This window comes from Schistocerca gregaria, unplaced genomic scaffold (assembly GCF_023897955.1).
Source record: "Schistocerca gregaria isolate iqSchGreg1 unplaced genomic scaffold, iqSchGreg1.2 ptg000043l, whole genome shotgun sequence".
NCBI classification, from domain to species: Eukaryota; Metazoa; Arthropoda; class Insecta; order Orthoptera; family Acrididae; genus Schistocerca; species Schistocerca gregaria.
The window spans coordinates 3,376,869-3,397,633 of NW_026061702.1; the positions used below are offsets into that span (position 1 = coordinate 3,376,869).

Below are 20,765 nucleotides of genomic sequence, written 5' to 3' on the forward strand. Positions count from 1 at the left end.
GTAATAACGTTTCTGAACAAAACAAATGCCAAGATCTACCCACAAAGTTTTCGAGAGAAGTTCTAGAAGACTTGCAAGAAATAAAAAAGTAAATATCATGAAACAAATGTTATGTTTTTGTACAGCATGCATACTATTGGAAAGTGAAAGAAACTATGAATTTAAATGAGTGCATGTACGACGTTAAGTGCAATGCAGCTTTAAATTTTCCGTAACTTTTCTAACTAAATGTACCTTTCCTCTCAAACCATTTATCCCAGAACCATGGAATTCTAACGGTCAGTTTTCTTACTCGAGGGCATGAAGAGTCGAGGGATATGAAAGGGAAGCAGTGGTTGGGAAGGGAGCGAGACAGGGTTGTAGCCTATCTCCGATGTTATTCAATCTGTTTGCTGAGCAAGCAGTAAAGAAAACAAAAGAAAACTTCGGAGTAGGAATTAAAAACCATGGAGAAGTTGTATTATAATGAACACTATGGTATTTTTATTTTTGAAATTTGCCTGCAAAACCTCTCTTTCAAAATTTTTCTAAAAATTTCAGTATTAATATATTATTCATGAAAAATTGTCAGCTTGTTGGAAAACAGTGGAAATGCATGTAAGTAACGTTTTGTGTTTTACCGTTAATATAACACAACTTAGAATAAGGATCATATAAATAGATCAGTTAACATGGTGGAGATGGAAGATACGTTCTCCCCGTGAATATTGTGTTTAAAAACAAATGAATATTTTCAAATCAACAGCTCATTTCATGAAGTCATAACTAGAAGTGAATAATCTCCACAAAAATTGGTAAGTTAATTACTTTGGTGCAAGAAAGTCTCCATCATTAAGGAGAACAATGTTTTCAATAACTTGCCGGCAGCCACAAAAAGCTTTACTACTGACAGATTTCAGTTTACGAGGAGCCTAAAGGATTTCTTGCTAACCATCTCTTCCGACACCATTAATGAATTGAATTACTTAGTAGAACAAGCGCGCGCGCGCGATTGAGAGAGTGTGTGTGTGTGTGTGTGTGTGTGTGTGTGTGTGTGTGTGTGTGTGTGTGTGTGTGTGTGTGAGAGAGAGAGAGAGAGAGAGAGAGAGAGAGAGAGAGAGAGAGAGAGAGAGAGAGAGAGAGAGAGAGAGAGAGAGGGGGGGGGGGGGGGGTCGGGGGGTCAAATAATACGTGTACTATCAGAAGTGTGACCAAATTTTCATTCCTCGTTCATGATCAGTCCATTTGCGGTCTGTGGATAATAAATTAGCATATTATTTTCCCATTGAGTATCTCCCCATTATGGATCAATTTCAATGGAAAGTACATATAATCTAACCCTCTTGTCTGCCCCACTTCTGTTGAAGGTTACACATGAGACAAATACCTTGTTGTTGTTGTTGTTGTTGTTGTTGTTGTTGTTGTCTTCAGTCCACAAAATGGTTTGATGTAGCTCTCCATGCTACTGTATCGTGTGGAAGCTTCATCTCCCAGTACCAACTGCAACCTACATCCTTGTGAATCTGCTTAGTGTATTCATCTCCTGGACTCCCTCCTCGATTTTTACCCTCCACGCTGCCCTCCAATATTAAATTCGTGATCCCTTAATGCCTCAGAACGTGTCCTACCATCCGACCCCATCTTCTAGTCAAGTTGTGCCACAAAGTTCTCTTCTCCCGTATCCTATTCAATACCTCCACATTAGTTATGTGATCTACCCATCTAATCTTCAGCATTCTTCTGTAGCACCACATTTCGAAAGCTTCTATTCTCTTCATGTTCAAACTATTTATTGTCCATTATTCACCTCCATACGTGGCTACACTGCATACAAATACTCGGAGAAAAGACTTCCTGATACCTAAAGCTATACTCGATGTTAGCAAATTTTTCTTCTTTAGAAACACTTTTCTTACCATTGACAGTCTACATTTTATATCCTCTCTACTTCGACCGTCATCAGTTATTTTGCTCCCTAAATAGCAGAACTCCTTTACTACTTTAAATGTCTCATTTCCTAATCTAATTCCCTCAGCATCACCCACCTTAATTCGACTACATTCCATTATCCTCGTTTTGCTTTTATTGATGCTGATCTTATATCATCCCTTCAGGACACTTCATTCTGTTCAGCTACTCTTCTAGGTTCTTTGCTGTCTCTGAATTACAAAGTCATCGGCAAACCTCAAGGTTTTAGTTTCTTATCCATGGATTTTAATTTCTACTCAGAATTTTTCTTTTGTTTCCTTTACTGCTTGCTCAATAAACAGATTGAATAACATTGGGGATAGTCTACAACCCTGTCTCATTCCCTTCCCAACCACTGCTTCAATTTCATATCCCTTGACTCTTATAACTGCCACCTGCTTTCTGTACAAATTGTAAATTGAATTCGCTCCCTGTATTTTACCCCTGCCACCTTCAGAATTTGAAAGAGAGTATTCCAGTCAACATTGTCAAAAGATTTCTCTAAGTCTACAAATGTTAGAAACGTAGGTTTGCCTTTCCTTAATCTACTTAATAAGGTAAGTCGTAGGGTCAGTATTGCCTCACATGATCCAGTATTTCTACGGAATCCTAACTGGTCTTCCCTGAGGTCGGCTTCTACCATTTTTTCCATTCGTCTGTAAAGAATTTGCGTTAGTATTTTGCAGCTGTGACTTATTAAACTGATAGTTCGCTAATTTTCACATCTGTCAACACCTGCTTTCTTTGAAATTGGAATTATTTCATTCTTCTTGAAGTCTGACGGTATTTCGGCTGTCTCATGCATCTTGCTCATCAGACGGTAACGTTCTGTCAGAGTTGGGTCTCCCAAGGCTGTCAGTAGTTCTAATGGAATGTTGCCTACTCCCGGGATCTTGTTTCGATTAAGGTCTTTCAGTGCTCTGTCAAACTCTTCACGCAGTATGTCATCTCCCATTTCATCTTCATCTACATCCTCTTCCATTTCCATTATATTGTCCTGAAGTACACTGCCCTTGTATAGATCCTCTATATAATACCTTCCACCTTTCTGCATTCCCTTCTTTGCTGATAACAGGGTTTCCATCTGAGCTCTTGATATGCATACAAGTGAATCTCGTTTCTCTAAAGGTCTCTTTAATTTTCCTGTAGGCAGTATCTATCTTACCCCTAGTGATATGCGCCTCTACATCCTTACGTTTGTCCTCTAGATATCCCTGCTTAGCCATTTTGCACTTCCTGTCGATCTCATTTTGAGACATTAGTATTTCTTTTTGCCGGCTTAATTTACTGCATTTTTGTATTTTCTCCTTTCATAAATTAAATTCAATATATCTTCTGTTACCCTCTTTCTCTGCGCATGTCAAGTTCCGTAGGCCCAAATTGAGGAGCAAATCTTCAAGGTCATGGAACGTGTCAGTATCTACATCTACATCCGTACTCCGCAAGCCGCCTAACGGTGTGTGGCGGAGGGTACCCTGAGTACCTCTATCCGTTCTCCCTTCTATTCCAGTCTCGTATTGTACGTGGAAAGAAGGATTCTCGGTATGCTTCTGTGTGGGCTCTAATCTCTCTGATTTTATCCTCGTGGTCTCTTCGCGAAATATAAGTAGGAGGGAGCAATAGACTGTTTGACTCTTCGGTGAAGGTATGTTCTCGAAACTTCAACAAAAGCCCATGCAAAGCTACGGAGCGTCTCTCCTGCAGAGTCTTCCACTGTAGGTTATCTATCATCTCCGTAACGCTTTCGCGATTACTAAATGATCCTGCAACGAAGCGCGCTGCTCTCCGTTGGATCTTCTCTATCTCTTCTATCAAACCTATCTGGTGTGGATCCCACACTGCTGAGCAGTATTCAAGCAGTGGGCGAACAAGCGTACTGTAACCTACTTCCTTTGTTGTCGGATTGCATTTCCTTAGGATTCTTCCAATGAATCTCAGTCTGGCATCTGCTTTACCGACGATCAACTTTATATGAACATTCCATTTTAAATCACTCCTAATGCGTACTCCCAGATAATTTATGGAATTAACTGCTTCCAGTTGCTGACCTGCTATTTTGTAGCTAAATGATAAGGGACCTATCTTTCTATACATTCGCATCACATTACACTTGTCTACATTGAGATTCAATTGCCATTCCGTGCACCATGCGTCAGTTCGCTGCAGATCCTCCTGCATATCAGTACAATTTTCCATTGTTGCAACCTCTCGATACACCACAGCATCATCTGCAAAAAGCCTCAGTGAACTTCCGATGTCATCCACCAGGTCATTTATGTATATTGTGAATAGCAACGGTCCTATGACACTCCCCTGTGGCACACCTGAAATCACTCTTACTTCGGAAGACTTCTCTCCATTGAGAATGACATGCTGCGTTCTGTTATCTAGGAACTCCTCGATCCAAGCACACAACTGATCTGATAGTCCGTATGCTCTTACTTTGTTCATTAAACGACTGTGGGGAACTGTGTCAAACGCCTTGCGGAAGTCAAGAAACACGGCATCTACTTGTGAACCCGTGTCTAAGGCCCTCTGAGTCTCGTGGACGAATAGCGCGAGCTGGGTTTCACACGGCCGTCTTTTTCGAAACCCATGCTGATTCCTACAGAGTAGATTTCTAGTCTCCAGAAAAGGCATTATACTCGAACATAATACGTGTTCCAAAATTCTACAACTGATCGACGTTAGAGATATAGGTCTATAGTTCTGCACATCCGTTCGACGTCCCTTCTTGAAAACGGGGATGACCTGTGCCCTTTTCCAATCCTTTGGAACGCTTCGCTCTTCTAGAGACCTACGGTACACCGCTGCAAGAAGGGGGCAAGTTCCTTCGCGTATTCTGTGTAAAATCAAACTGGTATCCCATCAGGACCAGAGGCCTTTTCTCTTTTGAGCGATTTTAATTGTTTCTCTATCCCTCTGTCGTCTATTTCGATATCTACCATTTTGTCAACTGTGCGACAATCTAGAGAAGGAAGCACAGTGCAGTCTTCCTCTGTGAAACAGCTTTGGAAGAAGACATTTAGTATTTCGGCCTTTAGTCTGTCATCCTCTGTTTCAGTACCATTTTGGTCACAGAGTGTCTGGACATTTTGTTTTGATCCACCTACCGCTTTGACATAGGACCAAAATTTCTTAGGATTTTCTGCCAAGTCAGTACATAGAAATTTACTTTCGAATTCATTGAAAGCCTCTCGCATAGCCCTCCTTACACTACATTTCGCTTCGCGTAATTTTTGTTTGTCTGCAAGGCTTTGGCTATGTTTATGTTTGCTGTGAAGTTCCCTTTGCTTCCGCAGCAGTTTTCTAACTCGGTTGTTGTACCACGGTGGCTCTTTTCCATTTCTTACGATCTTCCTTGGCACATACTCATCTAACGCATATTGTTCGATGGTTTTGAACTTTGTCCACTGACCCTCAACACTATCTGTACTTGAGACAAAACTTTTGTGTTGAGCCGTCAGGTACTCTGTAATCTGCTTTTTGTCACTTTTGCTAAACAGAAAAATCTTATTACCTTTTTAATATTTCTATTTACGGCTGAAATCGTCGATGCAGTAACCGCTTTATGATCGCTGATTCCCTGTTCTGCATTAACTGATTCAAATAGTTCGGGTCTGTTTGTCACCAGAAGGTCTAATATATTATCGCCACGAGTCGGTTCTCTGTTTAACTGCTCAAGGTAGTTTTCAGATAAAGCACTTAAAAATATTTCAATGGATTCTTTGTCCCTGCCACCCGTTATGAACGTTTGAGTCTCCCAGTCTATATCCAGCAAAATTAAAATCTCCTCCCAGAACTATAACATTTCCCTAAGGGGCTCCATCACTAGCCTAACGTTGGAGCTCCCAATAACTAATAAACCCCTCCCCCCGTGTGCCTGCTCGGACCTTGCTGAAGGAGCAGCCAAATGTCCATTCACAGGCAGAGCGGGCGATGCCACACGGCCAGCCTCCACATTGACCCTCCGCCTCGTGCGCCGCGAACGCCACTGAACCCGCCACTCCCCTTGGGGAGAGGGTGGCCCAACCGCGCCCGGTACCCGCGAAGATCTCTCGACAGCAGGGACAGTGGGTGAAGCATCTAATACCTGGGGTGCACCATGCGACGCACCAGACTCCCCACTGCCGCTACAATCCGAGGCAGCAGCCTGAAGACGGCTGACCGCGGCCATCAACACGCTCAGCTGTTCGCGAAGAGTGGCCAGCGTCCGTACACAGCAGTCACACATCCTATCCATCCTAAGGAATCAATTTACCGAAGAGACTTAATCAACTTTTAAGTAGACTGCTAATTCACTAAAGGCGATTGATTACTGACTAAACTGTGATTGCTAACCACTTCTTGTGGAAAACAATGAAAATAGCACTACCTGTCTCTGGACTGTATTCAAAACAAACACTAGCACTATTGGCACTATGGCTGACTACAAGGACTCTGACTGTATTCAAAACAAACACGAAATCTATGTAACACTATTACTAGCACTCGACAATTAAAGCTTCCTAAAAGCAAAAACACACGGAAGAAGAAGTGACAAGTAAGAAAAATAGAGTTAATACTTAAATTAAGGTAGCTCGCTGCACAGCAGACGTGAAGCAGCCGGCGGTTAGGGCGACACATGAACTTACAACAAAAAAGTAATAACAGATAGAAATACATGTTCATGAACCTGAGAGAAAATCAGTCCATAAGTTTAAGCAAACGCTATCAGCAGTACAATGAGAATCAGCTTAATTTTTCAATTAACTCCTCGACAGAATAAAAGGCGTGACCCATGAGGAAACACTCCAGTTTCGATTTGAAAGCGCGTGGATTACTGCTAAGAGTTTTGAATTCGAGTGGCAGCTTATTGAAAATTGATGCAGCAGTATACTGCACACATTTTTGCACATGAGTTAAGGAAGTCCGATCCAAATGGAGGTTTGATTTCTGCCGAGTATTAACCGAGTGAAAGCTGCTTATTGTTGGAAATAAACTAATATTGGTAACAAGAAACGACAATAAGGAATATACATATTGAGAGGCCAATGTCAAAATACCCAGACTCCCTGAACAGAAGTCGACAAGAGGTTCGTGAACTCACACCACTTTTTGCCCAAACCTCCAGTTTCTGAGCCAAAAATATCCTTCTAGAATGGGATATACCATACGACATAAGTGAATGGAAATAAGCAAAGTAGACTAATTTACTTGTCGAAGTATCACTCACTTTCGGCACCGTTCGAATAGTGAAAATGGCAGTATTAAGTCTTTGAACAAGATCCTGAACGTGGGCTTTCCACGACATCTTACTATTTATTTGAACACCTAGGAATGTGAACCGTTCAGTTTCACCAATCATATGCCTATGCTGTGAAATTAAAACGTCAGGTTTTGTTGAATTGTGTGTTAGAAAATGTAAAAACTGAAGCTTACTGTGATTTAACGTTAGTTTATTTTCTACAAGCCATGGACTGAGGTCATGTACTGCACTACTTGAAACGGAGTCAATGTTGCACCCAACATCCTTTACTACCAAGCTAGTGTCATCAGCAAACAGAAATATTTTAGAGTTACCCGTAATACTTGAGGGCATATCATTTATATAAATAAGGAACTGGAGCGGCCCCAACACTGATCCCTGAGGAACCCCCTCCCCCTTGACAGTACACCACTCAGATCCCTCATCACACTGTATTACTTTCCCCCATTCCCGTAGATCGTTCCCTAATGATCTTCCTGAAACACTCTACAACTTCTGATTCTGTCAGTTCTTTCAGGTCCCATCTCCTTAAATTCCCACCTTTTTCCAGTTTCTTCAGTTTAATCTACAGTTCATAATCAATATATTGTGATCAGAGTCCACATTTGCCCCTGGAAATGTCTTACAATTTAAAATGTGGTTCCTAAATCTCCGTCTTACCATTATATAATATATATGAAATATTGCAGTATCTCCAGGTCTCTTCCACGTATACAATCTTCTTTCATGATTTTTGAACCAAGTGTTAGCTATGATTAAGTTATGCTCTGGGCAAAAACCTACCAGGCGGCATCCTCTTTCATTTTTTACCCCCATTCCATATTCACCTACTACGTTTCCTTTTCTTCCATTTCCTACTGTCGAATTCCAGTCACCCATTAATATTAAATTTTCATCTCCCATCACTATCCGAATGATTTCTTTTATCTCATCACACATTTCATCAATTTCTTCATCATCTGCGGACTACTTTTACGACTTTGGTAGGCGTGGGATTCGTGGCTATCTTGGCCACAACAATGCGTTCACTATGCTGTTTGTAGTAGCTTACCCGCATTCCTATTTTTATTAATTATTAGACCTACTTATGCATTAGCTTCATATTAGCCTTCCTAATACTAAAATCTATATCCGATGTTAACAATGACGCCGGTGGATGGACTATCAGGAAATTACTGACCGTCGAGAAAGTCACAAATATAACCGACAAGCTAATGGGCCCTTCACAGGAAAAGGTTTTTTGCCAGAAAACGGGGAAAATTGAAACCCAGCAAATGAGTAAAAAAATGTATATTCACTGACAAAAAAATAGTGTACGCACACAACTTACACAACAATAGTCTGGGATTACTCTATTACGTAATACAGTTTTTGTGATTGTATCTTGCAGCTTTAGTTATTTTTAATTAAAAGAGGCTTTAAAAGGACAGAAAGAACGTGTTGGACTACGCTACAGATCGTTCTGTTAGCACAGTCTTTACTTTGTAATCACTTTCGTTGACTTCGGCAACTCTCAACAGAAATCTCCAACCTAACCGAGACAATGTGTTACGATACAGCCGAGATCATGACAAGAGAATGGGCTACATCACACTCGAAGTAAATGTATATAGGTAAGGATCCCCATGACCTGTATACGTCTGTTATAAAAAATCTCCAAGCCACTCTCCTCAAATAGACCGCAATCTTCTCTTGACCTTCAACTGTTACTATTTCAGAATTAGAAACCAGATTCAAAGAAAATTTGGCTACAAGGCACAAAACTAGAAAAAAAAAAAAAAAATAAAAGTGAGAACGTGAAACATGTTAGCAATAACCATAAACAGGAGATTTACAGAAAATATAATTGAGAAAGGAAATCATTAATATTATCGACCGTTTAGGAACTCTAGGCTACGAAATGGATAAAACCACATATCGAATAAGTGGTGGAAGAGTTAGTGTGTTTTAAGATTAAATCCAAACAAGAATTAGAGAAAAATATATCGAAGCAAGGCCTCTATTACGAAAAATTGCTAAATCTCGAGACAAATTGTGTCCTTCTGTATTAGATGAAATGTTTTGGCCCCTAGTACGGATGAAACAGTATCTGCAGTATCAACAGGAACTTCGGACATGTGTTTCATATTTCATCCAAGCCTGCAGTCTATAAATATTTAAACAAAATACTAAAACAAAATACCACTACAGGGGAATTACTTACGAAGTAGTTCTTGGTAAAGAAACATAGGACACAATTACGTATGTAGGCTTAATACGAACTACAACTGTGTTTATAAATCGCTATAGTTGCCTTGGACTAACGACGAGCAAATATCAATATAACCTGTACGCTTTTCAAAGCTGTTATCCATGAAAAAGCCAAACTACGTATCGTGAACAAAATACAATTTAACACCGAAACAATGACATTAGCTGACAATGGGCACAGACTTTAGTCAATGGGCACTGTTGAAAATTTGTGCCACACCAGGATTAGCACCCGAGTCCCCTGGTTACGAGGGAGAGGCAATGATCACTGTGTCCGAATTACACAGTGGTCAACAGAATAGCACGAACTGCCCGAGCATGCCGTTCTTTAGATCCAAATTCTCAATTTCTCCATAGACTGCTAATGCACTGCTCCTTGAACATAATCCTCCTCCCTTTAATTATACAGTACATGGCCAAAAAAACAGACACCGAATATATGCAAACTTGGCCTTACGAACATTGCAGACGTCGTCTATGTAACACACGTCAAACTTCAAAGAATTTACCAATTCGTTGCATTGTTTACTATAGACCACAAATCAAGTAACGTAAAAAAAGCACTGCGTCTATTGAGATCATGATTCAGAGTTAAAAAAAACTAATAAGTCGCCTACATATTACAGTTGCTGCCGAAAGAGGAGAACCATTATTTTCCCACAAAAGGAAATATAGTTAAAATTACGCTTCTATTTCGGTTAGTTTATGCGGTTACTAAAATTTGCAGTGAAAGTTACATAGTGGACTCTACCCTCCCCCCACCAGAAACGTAGTTATCGTGGCTGTTGTGAGACTTTTGTACACAGTTAGAGAAAGTGTGTTAAATGTGGCGCGGACGGAAACGCTAGGCTACGCTACAGGGCAATCTGCTCGCACAACGTTTAGTCGGCATTCATAATCGTTGGCGTAAACAACTCTCAATCAAATTACCACCTTCCAACCTAACTTAGATCTCGGGCTACACTACCAATCGGCCTGTCATCACAACCAAAAATTCATTGAGGGGGGTGGGGGGATTTCCTGTAGCTCTCTCTAATGTATCTCTAGGCAAAACTGCCAGTTTTGTCAGACTCAACAGCAAGATTTACCAATGGTAAACACTTTTGAGACGGCTCGTAATTTTAGAATAGTCCTCTTCGTCTTACTTGGCATAAATTGTTCGCTGGCGTCCCAGCAGCTAGCTCCCTCAGTGTCTGCTTCTGCCATCGCACCACGCTAGTCTGCTGTTGTCCTAGCAGACCGAACGCACCGCACATCCGATACCTTCGGAACCACTCACTGGCCAGTTAGCAACTGAGCGGAACACTGTTTACATCGTGAAAGGAAAACTATGCAAAGATGTACACTTAAATGGCACGACTGAGTAGCACACACACAGTAATATCTGAGGAATGTCCTTCGACACGCGCAGAACGAAAGTCTTCTCGCGAACGTACAGCGTCTCTGAAAAAAAATCTCGTGACTATATTCCGGCGTTACGGCCAGGTTCTCATACAAATGAGCAAAAAAGGGTACATTTGAAATTCTTTTTGAGACAATGAAAATACATTCGAAAGATCTGTTTGGGAATTACGAGTGATAATACTATGAGCTTAATTTTAGATTTTCAATAAAAAATGGCGCCCGTAATTATGATTTGATCAAGGGCCTGCGAGACTGGAGTACGCAGAGCGCGTGCAGTGTGGCACCTCATATGTTACCTGAATTCAAAAATGGGTAACATCAGTTGATACTACATTATTCCTCTGAAATTGAAAATGGATAACATCAGTCGATAAAACATAAAATTTATGGGAGCGTATACCTAACCGCAATGAAACAACCTTAAATTTAACGATACAGTGCTAATTCGAACTTTGAGTTCGATTTTTGAGGGTTTGTTTCACTCCTTATGCCTACACAAAAATTAGTTAATATTAACAAATGTCATATTATAGCTATAAGTTCCTTAGAAAAGTGTTTACTTTTAGGGGTCAGAGGTAGATGTTAAGAGAACGAACCACTTTTAATTTATGCTGCATGCCGTTCTGAGAAAATAGTTACCCGAAAAAAATGTGTTCAAAGTTTAGGGAAAACATTTAGTTATATTATTACTTCGATTTGCATGAACTGAGTGTTAGATATATATTTTTAATGTCGCTGAAAACGAATCTGAAGTCAGATTTTCAATATTCAAAACAGCTAATCCAATACGGAGGTCAAGCGATTATGTTTTGACCAATTTTTACCAAAAATGTATTTTCGTTATTTACGTTTAGTCTGCAAGTCAAGGAGTATTTATCAACCATTCCTCTACCTCTGATTGTTCCTAGACAGCAACTTCCTGTTCTTCTTGGCAGGAAAAGCCGATCTGTCAAAGCTGGATATGCAGCACTCGGCAGCCTGCACTTGATATTCGTCCGTATTTTCGGTGAGTATGTTTGCATGCATTCTGCAGTATGAATCATTTTGAGCACGTGCGACACGGGACGAGTTATCATCTACATCTATATGGATACCCTGCAAAACACATTTAAGTGCCTGGCAAAGGGTTCATCGAATCACCTTCACAACTGATAATTAATTGAAACCCTCAGCTGCCGACAGGTGTTGTTGATATACTTCGATGGGGACAGCTGAAAAGTGTGCCCCTACTGGGACTCGAACCCAGAATCTCCTGCTTACAAGGCAGACGCTCAATCCATCTGAGCCATCGAGGGCACACATGAACAGCACGACTGCAGGAATTTATCCCTCGCACGCTTCCCGTGAGACTCACATCCCCAACCGTCCACAATCCGCATACGTAATGTACTTAATAGGTATTTGTCCATCCACTCATTACTGGCTCACACTAAGGTGACGATTCCCGTAAGAGTTCCGGCAACCTGTGCGCATTCGCACAGACGAAGGTCAATGGCTGGGTAACGTTTAACCATAGATATGAAGATAGTAACTGCTCTCGAAAGAACAGGCGCCACTGACGACCTTGCAACTCTTCTAGAATACATGATAGACCGGCCGATGTGGCCGAGCGGTTGTAGGCGCTTCAGTCGGGAGCCACGCGACCGCTACGGTCGCAGGTTCAAATCCTGCCTCGAGCATGGGTGTGTGTGATGTCCTTAATTTAGTTAGGTTTAAGTCGTTCTAAGTTCTAGGAAACTGATGACCTCAGATGTTAAGTCCCAAAGTGCTCAGAGCCATTTGAACCATCAGTCCCTATGTTTACACACTACTTACAGTAACTTATGCTAAGGACAACACACACACAACCATGCCCGAGGGAGGACTCGAACCTCCAACAGGGGGAGCCGCGCGAACCGTGACAAGGCGTTGGACACATGGCGGGTACCCCGCGCGGCTCATGGCAGCCGTGACACTGCCTCAAACAATGGACTGTAGAAACTTTTGTAAAGCACGGATTAAAAAAAAAAACTTTCTGTTCCAAGAGTCTAGACAAGTACACCTTTAAAAAATGCAACTACAAAGAAATTGAATTTTCGAACGTTTTGAATGAGAACCTGTCCTTATGGAACACCGTTGATCAAATGTCACAGGGATTATATACTCAGGTTTCACATGTGGATTAACACTTTCTAATCAATATCCGGAATGAGCAGGGCTTAAAACTTTGAAGAGTTAAATTTCAAGGGCCGTTCTCTTGTATGCAAATAGTTTCACAGTAGAAATTTCTCTAGTTTTATTTATTAATTAATTTATTTATTTTTTGCTGTAGGTAAAGAAGGATAGCATTGTGAGGAGGGGGAAGGGGGGGGGGGAGGAATCTTGCATCTCCCACCTTGGAATTCTCAGTACAGAATTTTTATTCATTACGAGATTCTTAGCCACTTGCAGAAGTGATTTCGAGTGATTCTGCAAAACTTTTCCTTTAGCCAATCGTAGCAACTATAGGATTCCGTTCCTGCTGCATGACATGTCTCGGAACTTAAACTGACCAACTCATTTGCATAAAGAGCTAGCTTATCATCCGCTTCTTTACTTGCGTAGACCGTTCATGGTCTGCAAAGAATTTTTTTCTTTAATCGTTTTTTTATGTCTTTTATAAACTGCAACACTTTCTAAACTTTCTAAACTTAGCGCCGTTGAAGCATGGTCTTTTACTGAATGATCAAAAAGCAATGCTGACAGCTGGAGTCCAAGGTTTTTGTTAATCAGGCCGTTTGTATTCTTGTGGTGATATCTCCGTACAGTCTTTCATTCCCTAACGCATATTTCTTTATATCTAATTGAGAAGTGAAATACCGGTTTTCATAGATGCAGATTTAAAATATTTTAATATAACGCAATAAATATTTCATTAAAATTTTCATCCCCTTATGCTCGAAGTTCCAAAACCAGAAAAACACGTAGTTTTTAAAAATTGTAACATATTAGCCGAATACGAATTGTCAGATATATTTAGCAATCCTTTCATAATGAACCATTTTCTGAAACATCTCACACCCTTTAGGGGTTGGGTTTTCAAAAACAATTAAACACGTATTCTTCTATTTAGAGCCGAGGAGCCAAATTCAAATCTTCATCCATTTAATTCTAAAAATGCTTTCATAGTGAAATATTTCATAAAACATTACATCCCCTATTTCACTCTATTAGTGAGTTAAATTTCCAAAAGCAACGAAACACATTTTTTTTACATCCAACCGAGATGTCAAATACCTATTTTCATAGATGTAGCTATAAAAATGCTTCAGTAGTTCTTTAATAATGATTTATTTTCAAAAAACCTTCACTAATTATTTTATCCCCCAATGGAAGAATTTCGGAAAATGCTAAAAACCTGTTTCTTTTTTGTATCTGACTGAGACACCAAATGTCAATTTCCGTAGTTTTGTAGTTATAGCTTCAATAGGGACATAGGGACATATTTAAAAAAAAAGACTTTCAACCCATGTTTCACCCCCATAGGAGTGAAATTTCGAACAATCTCTTCTTAAATGATGCTTTCAGCGTAAGATTTACACCTTCATCAAATTTGCAGGTTGGGCTGGAAGGCTATGGGTCAGTGAAACCTGTGCCCCTATTGCACCTTCTTGGAGGTTGTAGTTCCAAAAACAGTGAAACACGTAATTTTCAATAACACAATATTCATAGATTTCGCTTTAAAAACTCTTTCGCACTGAAATACTTTCATAAAACATTACATCCTATATTCCACCCTCTTAATCGTTCAATGTATCAAAAACAGGTTTTCATATATTTCATGAAACATTTCATCCTCTGTGATATGGAGTATGGTAGTGACACACCAAAATCACAATAGTAATCCGTTGTAGTTGCTACATATTTTATTACAATCAAAAGCATTATAAAATCACAAGGCCAGATCAGTTGGACAAATAATAAATAAATTTCGTTAAGTGGAACGAGACCCGTAAAACTTGAAATTTGAATATGACTAGGTATATATACTTAGGTAAAGCTTTACTTAAATAGCACAAATGTCCATAAAATTCATAGCAGAACTCTCACTACTTGCAATCAGGGGAGAAACAGATTAAGCGTAAGAATACAGATATTTAACGTTCGGCTTGCCAACTTTCCTAAACAAAACTGTATAAAAATGACTAAAACAATTAGGGGGGTCCTTTAATTTTGACTAAACGGACCTTCAAATTTACTTACTCAGTTGATTAATCAACAATATTCTTAGAATGATTACAACTAGAACATGACTATATGACAATACCCTTAAAATAAGGTTGCTTCAATATTTCGTGTGAATTGGCGATAGACGCGAGCAGACCAAGGATTCAAATCAATACAAGCGATCCACGAGGCAGAGAATGACATAGAAATATACTCAACATGGCAATGCAATTGAACTTTGGATGCTATAGTTCAGCACCGGAAAGATGGAATCACGCAAAAGTGACAACATAACCCAAGATGTAAAGGAGAGGACATGGCCTCAAATATCTCTCTGCCGCCGTGGTGCTCTGCTCCCAGTATGCTAGCGTCGACCGCTGCCAGTTATCTCTAACACAACACACATCAAGAGCAGACAATTTTCTGAGACATAAACTACACAACCCTATCTGGAGAACAGGTGAGCAATACAACTGGACTGAAACCAATGAGCCTCCGTGAGTTACTTGGCCAGTGCCAGCCCTTAAACTTTGATTAATAAGATCGCTAAAAATCATACCGAAGTTAAGATGACGAGACTTATCTCCAGGTTCGCCATATTAGTGGCAGAGACAATGAATTGGCGACGCTCTTATCCGTATGTTCGCGGCAGAGTCTGGGGAAGGCAAGGGCCACGTGGAGCCGGATCTGGGGGTCAATTTCCTTCTCTCCGAGACACCCGGCTTCTTCTACGACTTAGCCGGCAAACAGGCCGAGGACCCCGGGTGGGGACCGATTCGGCAGCAGTTGGCGGATGGCGAGGTTTTCGGGGGGTGGGGTGGGGGGGGGGGGTGTCTTGTGTAAAGGGGAAGACAACCGTGGTGAAGGGAAGGTCTGTATTCCACAGGAACGAGTTAGCATGGCACTCAGATATTTCCACGATTCGGCGGTAGGGGATCATTTGGGGTTTACAAGACCTTGAACAGAGTTCGGAAACACATGTTTTGGCCCAACCTATATGGCGATGGCATGCGATTTGTTGGCAACTGTGTCCAGTGTAAGCGAGGTAAGCCCGATGTTGGGCCGCACAGAGAACTACTACAGTCGGTTAGCGAGCAGTGTCCTCTGGACCGCGACTCAAAGATCGAAACATCGATCGACGGAAACTGGCGCCAGAAACGCACCAGCTCACTCTATTTCATCCCCTTAGGGGTTGAACTTCCAAAAACACGAAAATACGTATTTTCTTATTTGTAACCTTGAAGTCAAATACCAATTTTCGTAGATATAGCCTTAAAAATACTTCCATAGTCCTTCCATAATTTTTTATCTCAAGATAAAATGTTCACCTACTATTTCACCTCATAGAGGTTAAATTCCCAATAATACTGGAACACATATTTCTTTATTTCTGACCTAGAAACCAGATACAAATTTTCGTCTGCCTAGCTTCAAAATTACCTTAATAGCTACATGTTTCAAAAATCCTTTCATTTCCTGTGTATCCCCCTTAGAGGTGGAATTTCGAAATATGCAGTATAAGCGGTATAAGATCAACAACCTTTCCAAACCTCAAGGTTTATTTTCCTTGGCGGTCTGGACTGTGTGAATTTCATAGTAATGGCCTCCACACACACACACACACACGCACACACACACACACACACACACACACACACACACACACACACACACACCACTAACAATGCCACCACCACCTCCTGGGGAAATTTCTGCAGACGCCCTTGTTCCACTGCAGTCATATTTTGCCGACGACCTACATTAAGCAGCGTGGGAGGGATAGTGTCGTGCAACAGACAGTATACTCAGTAGACAACGAACTGTTCGTTGTGAAATCAGGGACATAGGAACCGAGACTGACACAGAAGGTGCTGAAGGTGAAGCACACTAGACTCGTGTCTACCACGGCTTCAAATAGTATCGATTTACTATGAACGGAAGTTCCGAAAAGTGAGCAAGTAATTTTACAGTAAATTCAGTACCGATGGTGAGGATATACAACGAAAAACATTTCTATAATATTTCAGAAATAATGAAACATTCCACTCAAGTCGCGCGGCAGAAAACGCAATGGATATGCTTGCACTTAAGACGGAAGGCCCCACGTGCTTACGCAGGCTTACGACAGATCGCAAAATTCGGCAGTAGGCGTAAGCCAACCTCTTGTGCTGCCATCTGTTATTGATGCCAGGCATCAAGGTCTCAGTAGTACGACCATCCACTGGAGAGTAGTTGCTTTATAAGTACTCCGTCTTCAGGCCACGAGTGACCTACTGGGACAGCACCATCCGACCGCCGTGTCATCATCCGTGGAGGATGTGAACAGGAGGGGCGGGGATCAGCACACTGTTCTCCCGGTCGTTATGATGGTTTTCTTTGACCGGAGCCGCTACTATTGGGTCGAGTAGCTCCTCGATTGGCATCATGAGGCGGCCTGGATGATCACCCATCCAAGTGCCTTCAACGCCCGACAACGCACTTAACTTCGGTGATCTCACGTGAACCGATGCAACCTCCGCGGCAAGTCCGTTGCTGCAGATATTTTAGAGTAGTTGTTACGTTTCATAATTATCTAGTTTACGGGAAAATGTAAAAAAGGCGATTGTCACCGAAGCTACAACTAATCTGAATTTCTGGTTAGTTATCAAGTGGTCTTATGTGCAAGCCTGATTTTTTCATCCTTTGCGGTGGGAATGATTCAAACCCGTCATGTTCTTCTTATGAGGTGTTCTATTTATTTTGCACACAATGATCGTTTGTAGTTGTGTTGAGTTACCACCTTGATAAATTTTTGGATGGCGCACGTATCATAACTGAGATCTGCGCTTGCGCTTAATGGCTGAAGGTCAATTAGCGTTATGAGTAGTAGCGAATGTTATAGTAACATGTTTGTAAATTATTTCAGGTAAATTACCTTAGTAGTGTAATATTATCAGTATACCAGTACAGTATGTGGGCCAATTACGTTAGTCATGGAATACTATCCGTATAAGACTATGTCACCTTGATGTCCCGGAATTTGCTTCAATTTTGGAATCCACGAAAGAACTGGAAATTTTCCTTTACACAGCTTTCCATATAATTTCTATTACAGTGATTCAGTCTTGTCTGTCACTCGACTTTTCTGACTGTGAAATAAATTCTATCGCTCATGTGCTTATTACCTCTTCGTGTTTCCATTTGCCGATATTGCGCATAAACACATACATATCTCAACGTTGCTATGTACATTGATGGAACGACACACTTTTCTGTGGCGACACTGCAGTTTAGAGATAGAAAAACCGATCAGTTAAAACGACATGGGTATTTTAGTTCTGAATAACCGATGTCTTTCGGTATTTGTTTGCTCTCGGTTATAACAAGTATCTTTTTATATTTTCCTGATAACCACGTAAAAACAGATATACCAATTAGCCACAGATGTCGTAGTAAAATTTTTAGTTTTCAAATAAACCTTTTTTAAAAAAGACGAGTAATTTTTATTCGTAAGATTTCCATAGCTCTGAGATACTGCGTTATTACAGAAGAAATGGGAAAAGTGATGTATGCCACTTTAATAACACTGCTGATAGAAACGAGCAACAAGTGAATTGGTCCAACATTGCCGAGACAATACTGTGCCTGTTATACAAGCAGTGCGCGAAAATGGACGCATTTTCTCGCTGTTGTCGAACGTCAGTTGTAACACAGAATGGCACCATCTGGAAGCCTGGAAGTATTTTACGATATGCAGTACGAGTGAAGCACAATGGTCGATTTGGTCGACTTGCGACATCATACAAGGAAAAAAGTTAAAATTTTACAAATCATTCATAGTTCGGGATAAAAATAGAAAGTGCCTGATCTGCTGCCTGTGTCTACGTTATCTGCTTTTAGCCGTTAACAGAGAAATTAAAACGAAAAAGAGAGTTCTCCTGCCGCAGTTTTCACTCTTTATCGCTGGATTATACGTAATGCCCGCATAGTGCTGTGATAACCGATTTAAATATAATTTTTGAGCAGAGTTCTAAAAACTAAAATCAGTAGGATAATACTGGCAGTTTTCTGTGGTATAGAAGTACTCGCTATATTTTGAGAGAAACAGCGAACAGCGGACAAAGTTTTATTGGACTATTTAATTTAAATAAATTAGAATTATATTAATACCGTCAGTTGCTCACGGGCGTTGATAAATATCAACGTGGACAAGTGAAAATGTGTGCCACGACCGGGACTCGAACCCGGGATCTCTTGCTAAAATGACAGACGCTCTATGCATCTAGGCCACCGAGGGCACAGTGTATGGTTCGACTGCAGGGACTATCTCGCGCACGCCTCCTGCGAGACTCACATTCTTACCTTGAATGTCCATACACTACAGTCGTAGAGTCCCACTCCAACACACTCATTCCTCGTGGAAGACATGTCCATATCCATATAAGTATATGGTTCTGGCAATACCAGCCATGACCTTCTTCTGTGAAGATGCACAAGTATTCCCCGAACTGTTACGGGACTTGGTAAGAATGTGTTCCACGAGTAATGAATGTGTTGGTGTGGGACACTACGAATGTAGTGCGTGGACATGGAAGGTGAGAATGTGAGTCTCGCGGGAAGCGTGCGCGAGATAGTACCTGCAGTCACACTATCGTCTGTGCCCTCGGTGGCTCAGATGGGCAGAGAGCCTGCCATGTAAGCAGGAGATCCCGGGTTCGATTCCCAGACAGGCACACATTGTCACCTGTCCCCGTTGATATATATCGACACCCGTGAGCAGCTGACGGTATTAATATAATTCTAATTTCGTTCTGGACGGCTGCAGGTCATCATAAATGTATTTGACGTTTTGATTCCATTTATCAAGAAACTGAGAAAGTAAAAATTTTTATCTTTGTTTGATTTCTACGTTTACAAGAGGAGATAATGTAAATAAAATATTGAAAATCGGTTATTACAAGAACTGGTATTGTGACGGGCTTTAACAATTAGGTTAAAGTGAGGCTGGGAAACTGATAAGAGCCGAAAACCAGTTGTTTGAGCGATAACCGACATTCCCACTGCTGTTGTGAGTGGTAAGATTGACGCGCAAGGACATCTAGAACAGTTTCTCAGAAAGGTTACTGCAACTCTGATGTTCTCAAATGTACGGGCCAGCCATTGGCGTCCGCGAGGGGGAATGGGAGGGGGAGGGGAGGAGGTGGGGAGGGGAGGATAGGCAAAAGGGCACTTTCACCCGTCGCCCCTAACCATCCTTGGAATCTGGAGTAAAGAGTTTTTATTCGTTACAGTATACTCATACTCTTCCAGATAAGAATTCTCCACAATACTGCTAAACCTTAGCTTTGACCAGTTGTAGCGCTTATAGAGTTAGGGTCTTGTAGCTTGATGCACCTCGTAACTGACCAGCTGATTTGTACACAGAGTGCCAGTCTCAGAATCATGAATTCCAGCCCCGACGCGCCTTCCCCCCTCCCCACCACTGGAAATATTTCTGCAGACTCCAGTCTGCCACTGTGCATATATTTTGATAACATCCTGGTTTTAATAGCATCGAAGGAACAGCATTGTGGAGTAAAGGGTAGACCTAGCACAGACCACACCATTCACAATGAAACGCATCACTTAGTAGATGGTGAAGTACTTTGAAGCTATCCAGATAGAAACAGAACCTCCTGGCACTGTATCTAACCCAAATTCTAATCTTACACTAATCTCTTGTATGTACCTACCACGCCCTCAAAGAGCCAAC

General features: G+C 41.1%; 1 non-coding gene across 1 annotated transcript; it reads right to left on the bottom strand.

The window, feature by feature from the left end:
- Positions 1-12,070: 12,070 nt before the first annotated feature.
- On the bottom strand, positions 12,071-12,145 carry Trnat-ugu (transfer RNA threonine (anticodon UGU)). Its single transcript has one exon. It is a non-coding gene; the product is annotated as a tRNA-Thr (tRNA).
- Positions 12,146-20,765: the final 8,620 nt, after the last annotated feature.